This window comes from Zonotrichia albicollis, chromosome 3, assembly GCF_047830755.1.
Source record: "Zonotrichia albicollis isolate bZonAlb1 chromosome 3, bZonAlb1.hap1, whole genome shotgun sequence".
Taxonomy (NCBI): Eukaryota; Metazoa; Chordata; class Aves; order Passeriformes; family Passerellidae; genus Zonotrichia; species Zonotrichia albicollis.
The window spans coordinates 111,926,442-111,940,867 of record NC_133821.1 but is presented as its reverse complement, the minus strand read 5'-3'; the positions used below and the strand labels follow the sequence as shown (position 1 = coordinate 111,940,867).

General features: G+C 44.5%; 1 protein-coding gene across 8 annotated transcripts in view; it reads left to right on the top strand.

Annotated features, from left to right (window-relative positions):
- Positions 1 to 14,426, top strand: part of BACH2 (BTB domain and CNC homolog 2) — a 187,882-nt gene that overhangs the window by 151,510 nt on the left and 21,946 nt on the right. The gene's annotated exons all lie outside the window — the stretch shown is intronic.

Sequence of the window (14,426 nt, the reverse complement as noted above, 5' to 3'; positions counted from 1 at the left end):
TTTTTGGTTTGTGTGATTATGTGCTGTTTTGTGACTGTTCTGTTTTCTCTCACATCCTCCTTCCCTGTCTCTTGTACCTGAAACATTAAATTAAATCTAACATAGCAGTACTTTCAGACAGAGGCGACACTTGGCTGTGCCAGTTCCCCGGTGGCTTTGAACTGCTGGCTGCAATACTGCAAACACATTCAGACCCTGGCTTGGCCAGCAGTTCCCCCAGGTCTCTGCATGTTTGCTCTCCAGGCTTTATTTTACCCACACTATTGGAGACTCTGGAGTCACAGCCTATGTCTCATTGTTATGCATGGATGGGAAATATTCCTGTACTTATTTGCATTCATTAGCTGTTGGGAGCTCCTCTGTTGAGGTCTCTAGCCTTGTTTTTACAGTGCTTTTGGCAGTGTTTCTGCACTTGGTGTGCGAATTTTTATGATCTGTTGCATGTTATTCATGCAATTTCCTGCCCTGTAATGGTATCAGTTTTCCAGACACAGAGGAATACAAACGAAAACCCAGGAGCCTGCATTAGCATAAAATGTCCCAGTTCTGTCAGTTTGATTAATTTGTCTCTTTGTCTCCACTCTATATGATAAGTGCTATTAATGGTTGCAACACTTCATATGTCAAAGTCTTTCTTCCTAATGACTTGAAAATGTGGTTTATTTCCCCCTTTTTTGTATTATTTTTCTCATTTAGCATTCCACTCAAGTATAGATTTATGCCATGCTCTTTCATTATCTTACTGGTTGCAGCGCTGGAGTGATTACATATGGTGTAGGGTATGAGCAAAGATGCGATCCCAGGGGCAGCAGCTGCTGATGCAAGCTGAAAATAGATCCAGCGTATGCTCAGCACTTTTCCCAGAGGTCTTTTATTTATTAGGAACAGTCTTGGTACAGGACAGCTCGGACCCTCATTTAGCAAGATGACTTTTTGCCTTTCAAGAGCAGCACGGTGACTTTGCTCTATTTACTGACTGCTGTGTAATTTTTTTTCCCCATCTCCTGTGGAAGCAGAGACTTTACCTAACATAAATTGTAATATAATCCTGATTTATAATGAAGTCAAGAAATGACAGGCTCCATTTGAAGTAATGGAACTTGACAGATCTAAGGTTTAAATTAAATAATCCTATTTGTAAGACAGCATTTGTACATGGTACACTGATTTAAAATGAACTTCGGTTCTTCTTCAACAAATCCTTTACCATTCTCTGTGTTTTACTTTCCATAGAGGGGGAAAAAGCTTTTAGGGGGACAAAGTTCATTTGAAGAGAACAATTTATTATTTGAAAACATGTATGGAACAATAAATTGTTTTCTTTCCCAAAGTTCTTGCAAATTGTTTCACAGAAAACAACTTTAATTGCAGAGGAAAAATTAATGTAGGTCACTTATTCAGGCCAAGCCACAGCTAACCTGCTTCAGTGGCCAGAAGAGGCCAATTGCTGAGAATGAAGGAGGGAGGATGCTGGAGAGAAAATAGTGAGGAGGGTTGTGGCTCCACTCTTCCCCTCCCAGGAGCAGAGGTTCATTCTCACAGTGATTTCTGTGGAGGGAGAAGGTCACCTCCTCCTTGCTGTCCTTCCTTCCCTTACAGCTGGCACAGAGGGACACTCGAGGATGTTTCTTCCTGCCTCTGCACCCCACTTTTCTTCACCTGTGACTGCTGTACCAGTGCAGGCAAGCAGAGCCCCGGGGTGCACAAATGGAAAGGTGCTCCTGCTGTGGCTGCTGGAAGCTGGCAGTAAGCACTGGAGTGGGGGGAGGTTGGTGGAACAAAAGGCTTGCAGAGGAAAAATAGAGATCAGGCAGGGAGCGTGAGATGCTGCAGAAACGATCAAAAAAGGCAGTGGGATAAAAACACTAAATATTCAGTGTATGATGGTTTTGGCTTAGATTGAGGGAAGCTGTTTTAGAAAATGCCCCCTTCTCTTTTCTCTCACTCAGCATTGTGGTTTTGCCTTCCTTTCTACCTGTATTTAGTTGCAGGTGCCCTCTCCAGCATCTTTCTTATTTTCCTTCATACCTGGCAGGGATGTGGCCCTTTCCCCAGGGGTCTGGCAGATGCTCTCACGCTGGACCAGCCTCCCTTGCTCAGGCAGAAAGGTCCCAGTGTGCGTGTTCAGCTGAGTAAGGAGCCTGATCTTCCTGTGTCACCCTGCCACCCTCACCCTCCTTTCCTGGGAACACGTGGGAGGTGTGGGAGGGCAGGGTGGGCACTGACCCACAGGGTCCCCTCGGCAGGGGGAGGGAGGGAGGGAGGGCAGCCTCTCCTGCCTGGGGCTGTGAGAGCCATCAATCCGGGCTGGAGCTTCAGCACCATGTCTGCCCCGCAGGGAGTGACTTCAGGACCAGGCAGCTCCTTTCTCCTCTTTGTGGTGAGCTCCAGCAGCCAGTGAAGATGAGATGGCTGCTGAGGAGGGGGTTGCTGGGGCTGGAGCCCAGCCTGGGGACATGGCACGAGAGGCTCCTGCTCCCACGTCCTGCTCTCTATGCGATTAAGAACTTTTTTCCCCAGTGCTTTCAGGGAATTAATAATTTATATTAATTAGTAACCAAGCCAAATCTCCCCAGTGCACTCAAGAAAGAACATGACTCAAGAGTGTCACTGAGAAATGGGAGGAAAAACAAGCTCACAAAGCCAAAGTGGTGCAGGCCAGTGGAAGAGGTGAAGGCAGGGCATATCCATGCAGCAAACACGGCATTGATGTCGTGTGGGCCCTTGCTCCTCATCTAGGGAAAAAGCCAGCAAGGCCCAAGAGTAAAAATCCATCTAGAGGTTTCGGAGTTGCTGCTGGTAGCTTGCACACTGCCCTTCTCCCTCCTCCAACAGACATGTGCATGGCTACAGGCATGGCTTTCTGTTCACTTGGAATTAATGGGATTATATACAGCGGGAGAGGAGGCAGGGTACACTGAATTCTGCAAATACAGAGCTTCAGCCTTTGCTGCTTGATCTTTACAAAAATATAAGTAAAACAAAATAAAGTAGCAAGAACCAATTCCAGAGTGCTTCAGCGTGCACATAAACTGGTTTTCATTGCTCACAGCACACATAAATACTCGCTGGTGACTGAGGCAGCAGAGTAACGCTTAGCTGTTCGTTATTTTATCAGACAGTGATAATTGTAGTTAATATTTTCTTAGTAGTGTCTCTGAGAGTTTATTTATGCTGTTAATAATCTGAGCAGCTGTAATGATGCTGGCTGCCAGAGCTGTAGCCTTTTAGAATCACTCCAGTGTGGCAATGATATGATGGTAATAGAAATCCAAGGAGAAAACTATCTTTTTGGAGCAGATGGGGCTAATTCAATCCCTTTCACACACATTCACGTTATCTAGTTTCTTTCTCACACTAGCATGCGTGGGTGCACGTGAGCATATGCAGTCACATACACACACACACAAATAGCTGTAAAGTCCCACCTTCTACCCTCTGAGGAAGTCAAGCTGGAAATGCCATCATTTTTCTGTGTGAAGTCTTTCTGGGGCTTCTAGGGTACATGGCATTTTCTACTCTTTAATTTCTGGGTAGATCTTAAAAATATCATGTAGGAAGCAGAAAGGGGAAAGCCATTTCCTTGGGGACAGCCCAGAGCTGGGCACAAGGTTATGGCTGCACTGGGATGCTGTTGCCCAACCTTCCCATCTTTCCCTGCCTTTGACCTCTTTACTGTGGGTCACTCCTGCTAAGCCTGCACTCCTTTAGGGACTAAAAGAGCCATTTACCTTTTACTCATGGCAGACATGAAATCTCAGCAAGAAGGCAAATGCCTACAGTCTTTCAGGTGGGATTTACAGAGCCTAGTTAACCTTTTGAGCCACTGAGAGAAGAGTTAACTGCTCCTCGTGGAGGATGGGAGGGAACCAACTTTGCCAGCTCAGCAGTGGCTGGTTCTCCTTGCAAATCTGCATTGCTGAGCTGAGCAGCCTTTCAGGTCATTGATGAAATGTTCCAAGCAGTGGAACAAAAGCCACTGTAATCCTCAGATCTGTTGTAGCCGTGCAAGAACGAAAACAAGGTGATGGCAGAAGAATTGCACATCCAAATACCAGAAATTAAACAGCAAGGCGGGGGAGGAGGAAAACTGGAACAAATGCAGCGTTTGACAGGTTTTCTTTTAAAAATAGGAAGCTGGGTCAGTTTTACAGGGTTTCAGCCTACCAATTAATAGCTGTGATTGCTTGGTTACCTCCTGAAGTGCAATAGTAAAGCCTTTTACATTAATTTCCATCCACAACCTGGCAAGAGCGTCTCTGGATTTAAAATGTGATGGTGTTTGCTGGGCAGCACTGTCTACTGCCCCAGTGTAAGGATGCCAGTGATTTTACCTGCTGTGCTGTGCCAGCACAGGGTGACAGGAATGCCAGAAGCACGGGTGTCATCAGCCCTGTGGTTTGGAGCATCCTTGAGCCGCTTTGGGAGTCACCCAGCCCCTCTGCTGAGCCTGCTTCTCCTCCAGCTCCTTTGTCTTCCCACTTAGTGCTCCTCCTCAGAGTGCAACCTTGCGGTTTTTAAATCATGTCTGACAGAGCCTGCTTCCTCCTCTCCTGCACTGCATGGAGTGTAATCGTAGGGCTTGCAGTGAGGTGGCTTGCTGTGAAGTACTCCTTGTTTTTATGAAGTAATTACAGTGTATTTAATGCACTGTGTATTTAATACGCTATTACATAGTTCGTGTGCATAAATACATTCTGCCATGCCTGGGAAAGAGGAGCCTTGGTGAATTTACAAGTCTTGGTATTTTTTCAGTGTTGTGCTTACTTGTAAATCAATTACAGCTTCAGAAACTCTGAACCACTCCTCTAAGCACCCCTCTGAATTAGCAAAATTCTACATGCATCTTTATTTTCTGACTATTTTGATATTTCCTAATGTAATTTGGAGGCTTCTAGGATTCTTTCTTTATTCTGAAAGTTCTGAAACTGCTTTTGTTTTCCCTTTTTCTACCCACTTTGGCTCATGTTATGCACTTAAACAGATCTTTCACAGACTCCTCTCACAATTTATATTCTGTGAAAGCTTTCCCACTCCTTCCTCACCCCCCTTACTGCTAACACTTCCTCTTGTTTTTCTTTCTTTTTTAATCTTGGGGTCAGTTTAATTTTCCTTTTGCAAAAATGTGGGACTAATTTTAATTTTAAATTACAGTTGCACTTTAATTCTGATGATGCTTTTCGGTTAAAATCTGTTCATTTCTGCTTGTTTCTTCCCCACTGGTTTCAGTATGGTCTGTACAGGCACCCAGGGAGCAAAGGCAGCATTTCTGCTGAGCCACCTTCTTGTGTCATCCTTTGTTACTGTGTTCCAGGTTTCTTAAGATGCTCCTTGCACTGGAAAACACAAAAGTATTTGAAACAGCCAGGTGTCACAGCCATGTTTCCCTTTGCTTTCTCTTCCAGTCCGTGTCTGGGTGTTTAAACTGCTACTTAGTGCTACTGTTTTTTATGAGTGCTTTGTTGATTGAGTAACATTGTGGCCACATTGCCTTTAGAGAGACTGTTCTTTGAAACATCTTCATCTCTAATTTTCTTTTTAGCACCCTCGCTCAGAGTCTCACCTTAGCAGCCCCAAAGTTCTCCCAAAGCCTTTTCTCCTAGGCTTGCCTGCAGGCACTCTCTTGGCCATAACTTGGAGTTTTCTGTGTTCTTGTTATGCTGTGGACAACCCCTGACATCAACAACATATCCCAAGCCACCAGAATTAGTTAGGAAAAAAATAATAAAATGGTATTTGACTTCAAAACAGGTTACTGAGTGAGATTTTAAAATAAGGGCTCTGGCAGTGTCAAATGGCAGGTTTGCTTGCAGGGGTTTAAGAAGTTTCCCCCTCCAGTCCAAGAGCTGTTTTGCCGAAGGTGTTGTGCTGCTGTGAGGTGGCAGAGAGAGGTGCAGCACAGAGCTGCCTTCCTGAGCTGCCCAACTTCTCATGACTGAGTTTCTCTGTGGCCAGAGGAGCAGCCATGCAGGCAAATGTCCCCTTTTGCTCAGAAGACTGCTGTGAATAATGGTAAGACCTAGGGCTGCCCAATGGGTGCATCTGGCAGTGACTGATGTTTGGAGTAGATGTGATGCAGGCAGTGCATCCCTGCTATGGAAGAGCACTGTATCTTCCCATCCTATAGCCTTTCTGTTTTCCAAGTGTATTTATTGATCTTTGTTAAGTTGCCTGCTGCTTCCTGCACTGAGATGTGTCTGCAGCTTATGCCTATGATTTCTAGTCTTCCGTCTCAATAAACAGTGTATATTCTGAAAGGTGTGGCAAATTCAACAAATTGCCTTTTCCTCAGAATTTTCAGAGATGCAGAAAATGTGCAGGGTTACTGTCACAATTTCCAAAAGTAAATTCTTTTCATTGATTTGAAACCAGTCTCGCTTTTGAAAGGTTGAAGGAATTTCAATTTGGCTTCAGTAACTCTGCGAGAAAATAAAGCTAGAAGTTGTGGATTAAAATAAGCATTGCAGTTGGATCAGAGATTATTTTTACTTTTACTACGCTCTAGGTTATTTTTTTAATTTCCTAGACATCTTCTGATTCTCTCTTCCCCTTTGGTTCCTCTGACATTACTGGCCTGTGACTTAAGGACTGGGGTTTTTGAGAGTGTTTCAAAGCTGGGGCTACGGCCACAGAGAGTCAGCCAAACCTAAGTACGGGTGCCTCCGCTCTTACCCTGCACCCATGAGCCATGTGTGGCCGAGTGCTGGCATAGCCAGTGATGTGATCATTGATCCCATGGCTGCTGACGCCATCCCTGCGCCTGGCGATCAATCCTGAGCCGCTGGCCCTGCCGTCAGCGCTGACGCACTGCTCACAGTGGAGCACTGGACACAGTTTGCCATTATTGCTTCCCATCCTCCCAGGGAGCCTAGCTGAATGACTGCTCCTTCCTCCCACCTCCCCTCCTGCAGTCACACCTGCCGCCACACTGGGATGCTCTGCGGGCACTGAGGGATGTGGGTCTCTCCTTCCCTCTTGGGTGCCAAGGGAGGAGGCTCTTTGAAGGGCTCGTGCTGCCCCAGGATGTGTTCATTATGCCAGAGAGTCACTTGGTTTCCCTCTACTCTCACACAGTCAGGGCTTCTAGTTGTCTGGCCAACAGCTGGAATTTCAGCAGGGTGGGCTGAGGGTGGCACTTGTTGGGTTTTTTCTTTGGAAAGCACAAAATTGCAAGTTGGACAAGCACTTCCAGTGTGGCATCTTCTGTAAAAGTACCATTAAGGGCAGTTAAGCATCTTCTTAAAGCTCTCAGTCCGACAGGCTCAAGAGGCTGTAGTGGAGGATGCACTGGAAAGACACCAGGATACCCCTTAGACCGCTCAGGGTGTGGCTTTGCAGATGGCAGTTTTTCCAGGGGGACTTTTGAAATTAATAATTGGGTAATGGACCTCCTAAAGAAAGGAGCTGTGTGTCCAGTTTCTCTGTTCCCCTGGCGTGTGTTCATGCTCAGAGAATGCAAGGTGATGATGTGGTGGCCTCCCAGCCCTGCAATGTGGTGTGGGAGAGGCCATGCTGCCACTGTCACTCTTCTGCACAAAATTTGTATGCCCTGCCAGAAGAGGCAGAATGTAAAACTGGGGCTGGCAGGGTATTTACTTAATTTAAAAAATGTTTTTAGAGTGAAAACAAAGGCCTCTTTTTGTTGAACTTCTCCATCAGCATCTTGTACATTCCTTTGTTGTTTAAAAGCTTACATAAGACAAAAAACCAGCTTCTCACCCAAGTGGAATTTTTAAAGAGTAATCGCTCATTTTAGGAGCTCCACAGCCATATGAGCAAATAAATAAGGGAAATACATCTGCAACCTGCTGGTGACAGAACATTTAAATGCTGTTAAATTAAAGACGGGAAATGCAATAAAATACCGGTATGGCATTGCCTTACAAAAGTACTCTGCAGTTTATCATCTCTTTCTGATTTTTTCCTGCCTCCTGCATGTTCCCACCTTATGTAAAAGGATCATGGTTTCAAAACAATTCCTGCCTGTGTGCATATATAGGAACAAACCGTGATGTCTTAACACCGTTGGTTTTGCACATGTGACTGACCTGTGTGAGCCCAGTAATATACTTAAATCTTTCAGAAAGTTTTCCAAAACCAAATAGGCTCAAGCTAGGAAAAATCCAGGCTTCACCATCCCAGGTAAAAATAACCAAGTAAATAACCAGGAAGTCTCTTAATTCTTAATGGAATAACAGCTTTGGTGACTGATTTTGGTTATCAGATTACCCCCTGAAAATAACTTCTGTACTATACTTGCAATTGGCTGTAGAACAAAAAGAATACACTGTGTGCTAATTTTAGCAAATAAGATTAGAGTTAATATTTAATCCCAGAGACCTTCTTCAGGCTGTGGAAAAAAATAGCAGCAGTTAACTGTCACTAATCTTATCTCCTATTTTTCTAGCATGTGTTTGATTATATAACTTGTAGTGCTGGGAACCCGCTGGCTGAGTGAGAAGTTGGTGGTTTGTTGGCTACATGCTTGGGCATATTAGACAACGTTAGGGCTGAGATGGATTAAAAAGCTCTACATGTGCCTTGGGACTGCAGCACAATGCTGAAAGGCCAGTAAAACAGGTACCACAGCAGACCTGATATGAAACAATATGTGAATAACTGGTTCATTTGGAGTTCTGCAAGAAACAGTTACATTTCTGCTATTTTTCTATCCAGTTGTTTTAATACTTGGTTTGAGAATTGATATTCAGCATGTGAGGTTTGATTCAATCTTCTTTTCTTCCTTCCCCACAAAATGGCTTAATTGAATTGATGATTGGAAATTAGAGATGAGGGGTTTCTAAATGTTCTTAGGTGCCTGCTGATGAATTTAACCTGAAAATCAAAATACTAAAAATATAAACCATTAACCTACAAGCAGTTTGCATGCTCCACAGCAAATCTATGAGTGCTCCTATTGAGTTTTAACAAGTCTACTCCAATGTGTAAAGATAATAACATGCGCCTGCGCTGCTCTGTCGGGACTTGTGCATTCTCAGTGGGTCTGAAGGTCTCACCACCCAAATTACCCCCAGTTCAGTAGCATTTAGCAACTAATGTTCTGCAGGTTTCATTGTATCCCTGGAGGGGAGGAGAGGGCTCTGCCCTCTCACGCCACCACCAATGAGCTTATTCTTTGCATGTGCCCCAGGTATGCTTTATTTGGAAAGGAACAATTGCATGTGCATTTGCTGTTGAACTTTATTGCTCTTTCCTAGCAGATCATTGGCACTGTGCCCTCATTAACACAGAAATTAGCCCTGGAAAAGTCTACTAAATTAAAGCCCAGCTCTCCAGAACAAGGTTGTGCTTTGTTAGTTTTCCTTTGCAGTACCCAGACATAAAGTATCCATCATCTTCCCTGGAAAGCCTTCCAAGACTGCTCTGAATTGACTGTTAGGTTAAGAGTCAGGGGAAAAATCCCTACATTTTAATTTCTTTTTGCTGCAAATGCCAATAGCGCCCCATAGCAAACCAGACAGTTCTTCTCTGTTCTTGATGTTAGTTTGCATCAGATTACTGTAAACATTCCCTTGCTCCATTTTAGATACTGCCTTGCCAAGTTTTACATTCCTACATGTTTACAGTGATCTTTTCTTGCCCTTAATCACTTTTCCCCTCTTTAAATTGAAGTCAGACTTTGCTGGCATTTCGCAGGGGTTGACCTTCCCTGCTCCAGATGCAGCTTTTCATACAGATGCCATTCCGAGCGGGGTTACCAGACATCCCTGTTTCCTTTGGAAATAACCTTCCTTCCCACCCCCCACAAGAAACACTGTCTGTGCAGAATTGGAGGATTTTGTCTATTTGTCTGGGATTTTGAGACATCTGGAAGTCTGGGCAGCTCGCTAATGAGCGTGCACTGATGAACTCTGCGGCGCACAGCGAGCCCGGCCCATCGGCAGAAATGTCAGCGCTTCATGTGTGCTCCCAGGGCATGTCCCGTGTGTTCAGAGCAGCACAGAGGCCTCCATGGCATGCCTGATCAGCCCTCACGGAGGGCACAGATACAGCAGGGAGCCAGAGCCAGTTCACCCACAGCGCCGCGTCTCCCACGGTGCCTGTGTACAGATAGGTTTAAAATAGAATTTCTGACCTAGAAGTCCCTTACAAAAAGATGGTGTTCCCAATGTGAAAGTGAGCTAACCCTCCTCCTAATTTTAGAATAGTATGGGCCCAGAACTAGAAGAATGCTTTGCTAAAAATGCTCTATTTTCATCTGTAATGCTGCCTCCTTTACTAGCATTTATTGCTGACTGTCCTCTCAGCTTCTTATTCTCCCATCCGACAGTGATCAATACTCTCTTCCTTGAATTAGCCAGTTTTTCATTAATGACCAGCGAAGAAGGGAAGGAAGGCAGAGAGTCTAACAACAATACAGCTGTTTCTCCAAAAGGAAAAAGCATTACCCGGAATGCATCAAGGAAATGTAATGAGAGCTGATGGAGGAAAATAAGGGAAATATTTCCTCACGAGGAGGTTTTAAGTAGAGTCTGGCAATGATCTCCCAAAGGAAGTAGTGGAAGTCTGGTCACTTAAATCAATTAGGACTAACCAGAGCATCGCACTCCCCAGGACTCTGTGAGGAGAAAAGCAATGTCAAACTCAACTAAAATAGACTTCGCGTGCTTGTTTTCTGCAGGGCTGCTGTGTTTTGCCAGTAAATTCAATATGGCTAATGCTGATTAACATCTCTTGATGGTGATCATATCATTGCATTGTTTCCAGCCTGTTCCTCAATAGCACACACTCACAAGGGCATGGCCATACAAAACACGTCCCCCAGCTCAGTCTGAAAGACAAGACCCAGACAAAGGGCAGGAGAAGTTGTTTTCTCTCACCTTAACAGTGGTCAGCCAAGACAAGACCCAGACAAAGGGCAGGAGAAGTTGTTTTCTCTCACCTTAACAGTGGTCAGCCTTGTTATCACCACAATGCTGAATTGGCTCAGACCTCCCTGCTGCACACTGAGCCCAGTGCACCTGTGGCAGCACGGCAGAGGCAGGAGCTGCATGAGGGCTTGGTCTCTTGGACTGCTGTAGAGCAAGGAGGTGTGCCAGGTGCCTTAGGCAGGGCTGCATTACCCGTGTCCTCTGTGCTCTAGGCAGTTCTAATGCATACAAGTCCAGCTGGGGACAGAAGCAAGACAAATAAAGTGCTTTATCCTTAGTCTGGGTGAGCTGCTTTGCATGCTCCAAGTGCATGTAAGGGAAACAAACAAGTAAACATAAGGGAAAGAAAACAAGCCTCCAAGAAGCTAGGATCTTTGCTTTTCTCTCTGTGTGAGCATTGTTTTATATGTATGCTTTACCTTTTCTCTGGCTGGTTTTCTAGTAGCCAGTCAATTCCATTTAAACAATAGAAATGAGAAGAAATTGGAATAAGGCAAAGGATTGAAAGGCAGGAAAGTAGTGACTTGGCATATAAGCTTGGACAGGGTGCCTGTTGGAGGTTCCCACAAACTGACGTGCCTGCTTAAACATCAATTTATACAGAAAATAAGGCTTAAAAGCAAACAACTCTTGCACATCTTATTTTCAATAGAGAAAAAAAAAAAACCCTGGGATTGTTGCTGGCATGGGTTTACCCATCTAACAAAGGCCTCTCTCACGTGTAAATGAAGACTGTTATAGCAGAGAAATTATCTCTTTCCTTCTGCAAACGTAGATCAACTTGTTTTCACTAACTTTTTTCACTGGGATGCATCAGTCAGATCAAATGATTTTAAAAGACTGTCCTTATCTCTTCCTAGAGAAATGCCTGTGTGGTGGTAGTACATGCAGCTTCAAAGGCTTTTCTTTCCCAGTGTGCGGTGTTCATAGTCACGCTCCAGTGGCTCGATTCCAGCCTTCCTGCCAGAATGCATCAGATGCAAGCAGTCCCAAAACTGGTGGGGCCGAGGCAGGGAACCTGCCACGGGAGCCGAATCAATATTTAGACAGCTTCAGGCGGCAGAGCTTGCGCTGGCTTTCACACTTGGCAGCAAGCTTTGCACCCGTTTGTTTCCAAAGTTATTGTTTGTGCAGTTTCAAGAATTGGCACTAGAGAGATTTCTGCCTGAGGGCAATGACAAGTGCCGGGTGCTTGAAAAGAAACTTCCCCCCTTTGGATCTGAGGATTGTGGGAGTGAAGGTTGTGTCAGTGGGTAGTATCTCCAAAGGAAGTCAAGGCACACATTTGCTCGGAGTTTTCATCATCCTTCACAGGAGGCATCTGCTGGGCACCGTGGGGAGCCCGCGGCACAGTCTCGTGCTCTGCTTCCGACGCATCCGGCGCAGAGCAGCTCCAGCAGCTGCCTTGCTGCTGTTTGTTATCGTGCTGCTTTACCTGGAGCAAAAGCTGTGTCAGCGTGGGAGACAGCCTTGCTGTGGGGCTGTGAGTCAGCCCGAGGCTGTGCAAAATGCCTGTGCTGGGGCGGCAGGCAGGCAGGTGGAACCCTGGCCCAGCACAGAAAATTATTCTAATTTGCTTTCCAGCCATTCCACCTAGTGGCCGAGTGGCACCACTGCCAGGAGAGCTGTGTTTGTGCTCCACAGTCCCTGCAGACCTACGCTGCTGCCGAGCTTACAAGATATGCAGCAATATGTAAGCCCCCACACTGAAGATCTTACCATCAGCCTGCGAGTAGCTCATTAAGTTCCCGAGCAATTTTGTTAATCATGCTGCATAGATAAAATGCAGATAGGCCTTTAGTGAGCTGATAATCTAACAAATAGGCAGAAAGTGTAACACTGATAAAGCAGAGATTGGTTTAATAGCCAGCTGTAAATCTTGGCAATTCCGTACCAGAGGCGTATTGTTAAACAGGAATGTGCAAGTGTGTAAGTATGTGCATGAAAATGCACTGCTTCTTAAAATAGCAGATAGAGCAGTAATACTATGGATGGAATAGCTATTGGAAGCAATTTTAGAGGTGTTTTAAAATATTTTTCTCCCCATGACAATCTGCACCACTTGTGGTGTCTTCATAGTCTGCCATCATAAGTACAGATCTATGAATAACAAAGGCTTGTTTGTGGAAGTCAGGATTTTCTGTAAAAATCTGTGGACTCTGCCGCTGGTCCTGAGGCAGTATAGGGGCTTTATAGGCTTTTCATTGAGATGAACCAAATTATTCACTCAGATACACTCTAATCACGAATTAGACCTTTGCAAATTCATGGCCTGATGGTTCACCAGCCTTTTGAGCAGCTTCTTTGCTCGGTGGCATTAATTCAATTGGAAGAATAGTAAAAAGCAGCTCACCTTCAGGGTATCCTATACCATCCCAAATATACCCTTCTGAGGAGCTGGGAAATGGGAGTTTCAATCCTCACAGCCTGGGGAAGGAACCTGGTCTACTTTCTTGGTTCCCCTTCTGTCTTTAGGCCATTTTGCAAAAAAAAAAAAAAAAAAAAAAAGAAAAATGGAGACAGCAGTGCTTCCTCTTCTTATTTGTTTTAAACGAAGGACCTGAGCTGGGGATGCCTACCAGACACATCAGCATCCAGAAGGAGGTTGCAGGTTGTGCATCCCAACCTCACACAGGCATGCAGGTGTTGGCTGTGCTGAATCCCATCTAGAGGCCTTTGCCTGGTATACAAAGCACAGGGAACTCAGATAAATGAGTGCTACTTGCAAGAAAGGCAAGAACTTCAGTCTCAGGGAATTGAGACTGAAGGGACTTAATAGGGTCATGTAGTAGGTGGTTGGTGCAATGGGAAATTAAGTTGTGGTCTTCCAAATCGCAAACTTGTAGCCAAAGCACTGAATTTTCTTGTGCAGAAACCTTAATCCTTGATGATGGGTTGTGGTTCTGAAGCAGCCTGTTGCTGCTTCATGAAGAATAATATTTCCAATCCTTTTGTTTCATACCCATTGGGAGAAAAAAATTTAAGAGAAGTTAGTGGTGGCAGTCAGAGTATTTTTGTCAAAAATAGGCAGTATCTAGAGTTTACTGTGTGACTTAGCAACTTATTTGATAGCTGTATGTAAAGATATAACCATTAAAAATGGTGAGGGGGGGAAGTGTGTATTTTTTAATATATCATAAATTAATGTTAAACACAGATGGTATGGAAAGAGAAGATGAGTAGCAGTGCATAAGTCAGACCTGGAACAATTGTCTGAAGATCACTCTCCTGGAAACAGTTTTTACTCTTTCTACAAGGAAAATGGTGGGAAATTAAGTACTGAGGTGGGACTCAGAATAATTTCTACCATTTGAACTATAAATATTAATTTCTTTTCTGTTAGCTGTACCTCAGGCTCACTAAAATTGGGAACAGTATGAGGGGAATAATCTCCATGGGATAGAGGAAAGTTATGCAGTCTGTACTTACCTATCACGTATTCAGCAATGGCTTGCAAAAAAATTTAGAAGAAAAAAAGGAAATTGTTTGCTTTTGAAAGAGGCAGAAAGATTTTCTGTTGAATTTTGCTGTAAT